A 4,779-nucleotide genomic window follows, 5' to 3' on the forward strand; every position below is an offset into this window, starting at 1 on the left:
GCGAGCATGGAACACCGGGTTCTTTACAATCGCCATGCAACTTTGATTGTCACAGGATAACTACGTAGGCTTGTTCTGCACTGCACCCATGTCCCCCAAAATCCTCCTCAACCACACTCCCTCACAAGAAGCAAAGCATGCAGATTTGCACTCGGCCTCGGTAGAAGAAAGAGCAACTATGGGTTGCTTCTTGCTAACCCATGACACCTCTACATCTAAGTGAGAAATAGTACCCTGTCATTGATCTCCTATTGTCCACATCTCTTGCCCCAATCCGAGTCATAGAATCTGGTCAAGATGTTGCCCTTGGTATAGGTGATGCCATAATCAAGTGTGCCTTTGATGTATTTCAGCACCCGCATCCCTGCCCTCCAATGGTTCTCCCGGGGCTTATTGGAAAACCTGCTTAGTACACTAGTCGCAAAATTGATGTCCAACCGTGTGTTGCACAGGTAAATCAAGCTACCCACAAGCCTTCTGTACTTCGCTTCGTCCACTAGTGGTGATGAATCCTCGTTTGAGAGCTTCACGTCAACCTCCATAGGGGTACCAACTGTCTTGCACTTAGCCATGCCAAATGCCTTCAGTATCTCTCCAGCATACTTCAGCTATGAAATGAAGATTTGTTTTAGCTCCTGCAAAACTTCAATCCCCAAACAGAAATGCATCAATCTGAGGTCTATCATTTCAAACTCTCTTCCTAGCAAATGCTTCATCTACGAGATCTTCTCTTCATGGTTCCCTGTTATGACAAGGTCATCCACATAAAGGACCACGATCATACACCTGCCTCCTTCTCTAAAGATATACAAATTTGCATAAGATGGGCTCCTCCTAAACCCATTTTGCAGAAAGTAGGCATCAATTCACTGGTACCACACTTGTGGGGCCTGTTTTAGCTCCTAAAGTGCCTTCTTCAGTTTGCAGACTTTACCTTCTGAATGGGGGATCTCAAAACCTGGTGGTTATTCCATGTATACCTCCTCCTTGAGATCTCTGTTCAAAAAGGCAGATTTCACATCCATCTGAAACACGGACCAACTTCCCTGGGTAGCTAAAGCCAAAAGAGTGTGAATTGTGCTTAGTCCAGCTGGGGGAGAAAAAGTATCTTGATAATCAAAACCATGTACCTATGCAAATCCTTTTACCGCAAGCCAAGCCTTGTACTTATCCAATGTGCCATCGAACTTGTACTTGGTCTTGTACACCCACTTGGTTCCGATTACCTTGTGTTTTGGTGGTCGATCCACAAGGTCCCAAGTGTTGTTCTTCATTATGGAGCCATAGTCTTACTGCATAGCCTCCATCCACCTATCATCGCCCTGTGCCTCTTCAAGACACTTGGGTTCATCAGCACGGATCAGTTCTATCATCAAAGCATAGTTGATCAAGTGTTCCTGCGCCCTTCTTTGCTCCTCTAATCTCTTGGACCGATGGTGTTCGGATGGTTCCTCCTCAATGGCTAGAGGTTCTCTACCATCCAAAAGCTGCTTTACCCACTTCAGGAATGGCCGTTGCCATTGTGGTTCTGCAGGCTCTTCTTCATCTTCTTTGTCTTGAATCCTTCCAAGCACTGTTGGGGGAGTTTGGTCTATTGTTGGTGGTGGTACTGGATGGATATCCTGGTGCTGGTTGTCTGGGAAGGAAGCATCCTCCTCCAATTGATGCGACTGTCAGGAGAGCACATTGCGACTTACAATTACCTTCTTGGTAACAAGGTTATAGAGATGGTGACCCTTCGCCTCTTCACTGTAGCCCAAGAAAATACACTTCCAGCTCTTCGGTTCCCATTTGGTCTTGGTAGCATCAGGGACATGCACAAAATAGTCACATCCAAAAACTCTGAAATGTGCAGCTAAAGGTTTCTTACCAGAAAAGGCTTACAGTGGAGTCATCTTGTTCATAGCCTTCGTGTAGCTATGATTCAGGATGTAAACTGCAGTTTACATGCTTCAGCCCAAAAAGTATTTGGCAAATCTTTCCCTTTCATCATACTCCGGCCCATTTCGTAGATGACACACATCTTGCATTCTGCTACTCCATTTTACTATGATGTATGTGGCGGGGGTTTCTACCTCTTGATTCCGTGACTTTTGCAATAACTTTCGAATTTAGTTGATGTGAACTCTCCACCTCTATCTGATCTCAACTTCTTCACCTTCCTCCCCGTTTCTTTCTTGACCTTTACATGCCATTCCTTGAACCTACTAAAAGCCTCCTCTTTAGTCCATCTTTCTGCAGAGGTCCGTGTGAACGAGCTCTAGAGGAGCCTTTGCCCTGCTAGCCTCTTTAGGAAAGGGATGCCGATGTTGCTTGCCCATCATGCAAGCTTCACATACATCGGACAGATTTGAAATTTCGGGTAGGTCTGCAATTATTCCACTTTTATGCATCTCCTTCAAAGAACTAAGGTTTAGATGACCAAACCTCTCATGCCACAGCTTAGTGTTCTTCACATCCACTCAAGCACTGAAAGCTAAGAGTTCGTCCATGTACCTTTACCAATGACCTTTCCTTGAAGATCCAGGATCTGTGCACCATTCTTATCGAATTGAACTTTGAGGTCTCGACCCATGATCACGGAAATAGACAACAAGTTCCTCTTGATATCTGGCACATAAAGAACATTGGACAACTGTTTTACAACTCCATCTGACTTGAGAGCAATCGTACCTTTTCATTGTTGACATATCGAGCTCCACTTGTGATATGCCAAGGTGACCGTTGTGCATTTATGTCACCGACTTGTGAGTTGCAGATGCGGTTGGTACACCGCCCATGAATAATAGCTGGATGACAGCTATCCTTATGTACTCTAGTTCGTGGCTCAGTTACAGATGCTCATTTCTGTCATCACCCTGTCTACTAAAAGATGCATAATTCCCTTGCTGCAACTTTCCATTCATGATGTCATTCTACTTTTTATAGTAGTCTTTAGCCATATGACCCATTTTACCATAGTAGTAACATTCAACATTGCTGTTTGCATTTTGGCCTCTCTGCCATCCACCATGACCTCTTTGGCTCCCCTTGCCTCTAGAGTTACCACATCCTCCTCCATAGGATTGTTTTTCTTGAGTTTGTTGCATATTCTGATTTCTACCATGGCCTCCAGATCGGCCTCTTCTACCTCTACCTCTACCTCTTCTAGCATTTGAGTAGAAGACAATTTCTTTTGAAGTTCCTCCTGAAGAAGATGCACCACCATTTCTCTGCTCTTCGGAAATTAGAAGAGCAAACAACTTCTCAAAATCAGGAAATTTTTCACGGACGAAAATGGATGTCCGACACTGTGCATAATCCTTTCCTAGACCATTCAAGGTCATAGAAACTAAATCATCATCTTCCACTAGCGACCCAATGGAAGCAAGTGCATCTGTAATTTTCTTCACCTTATGTGGTAGTCATTGATGCTCATATTTTCTCTCTACACATTGTGCAACTCCTGCTTGAGCTGCATTTTCCTGGCTTGCATATTTGTGCTATACATTTTTGCCAAAGTATCCCATGCCTCCTTTGGCATACTTGCATCCTGAATATGCATAATCATAGAATTTGAAATACTGAAAGATAGCCAGTACATAACTTTTCTAGCTCTCTCATGCTATTCTTTAAATGCCTACATTTCCTATTGATTGAGAACATTAGGAAGAACTGGTTCTTCTTCATTTCCTATAATGAACTCCCAATAGCCTTTTCCCATAAGGAAATTTGTCGTTCTAAACTTCCATGCTTGGAAGTTATTCTTGTCAAGCTTTTCAATGACAATCTGTGAAAGAGAATCAGATGCCATTACAGAACACTGCAAAATATTCTATCACTACCAAAAACACAGCTTCTACCTCACAAGGGCAAATCTGCAAAATTGACGAAAGTGGTATTTGACCACACAGTCACTTCCTAGTGACGATTTTGCATTAATAGGCAACAAGAATGATTCTATAACTCCTAATATCTCTGCGCACAGGCATACGATGCAATTTTTATGGCAACTTTTCACCGACCTGCAGAGCAGTGGTCGTATAGCAAAAATAGGGCCTTTTTCTCAATGCTTGCGGAGAACTTCCACATCCAAAACGGGCCCCAAAATGGCCTCCAATCAAAAAAATAATGTCACCAAGGGCTATGCACTGACCCACAGCATATACTGCCCTCTCGCCACACCATGAAGGGTGTCTCAATATGAGACAATGCACTCTTGCACTTTCCTACTGTGCCACCTGCAAAGATTTGCTCCCAAACTTGAAAAAGGAAAGCAAAACTGGTCCTCTTACTAGGACACCACGAAATTGGTTTGCTTTCTTGAGCTCCTGACCATGAACCAAGCTCTGATACCATGTGAAGATAGTGGAAGAGAAGGAAGGAGTCTCACTTGCAGCTTTCTCACATACACAATGGGGGAATACACACAAAGGTGGAGGCTGAAAATAGTTTTCCTCTTCTTAGTTGTGAAAGCCAAAAGAACTCTAGTACAAAGAAATAGAAGAACCGTATATGTGGGTCTCAAACCAAACTCAGCTAACTAGGGTGGCTACATCAAACCACATGATAGGTCATGCAAAATGGATGTAGGATGCAAGGAAAATGGAAAGACTAGGATTTGTGGAGACTGGTGATGATACTGCGCATCCTATTGTGCAGAATTCCTTTTTCTATACAGGATGGGAAAAAGAAATACCTGTCTCATGTATTTCATGTCCCGAATATCACCAAGAACCTGGTTTCTAATGGTCAAATGGTTGAGCAGTGCTTGCAGGTCAGATTTAATCCTCATGGATG

The sequence above is a fragment of the Dipteris shenzhenensis genome, chromosome 3 (assembly GCF_047967505.1).
Source record: "Dipteris shenzhenensis isolate YYH24624 ecotype China chromosome 3, Dip_SZ_1.0, whole genome shotgun sequence".
NCBI classification, from domain to species: domain Eukaryota; kingdom Viridiplantae; phylum Streptophyta; class Polypodiopsida; order Gleicheniales; family Dipteridaceae; genus Dipteris; species Dipteris shenzhenensis.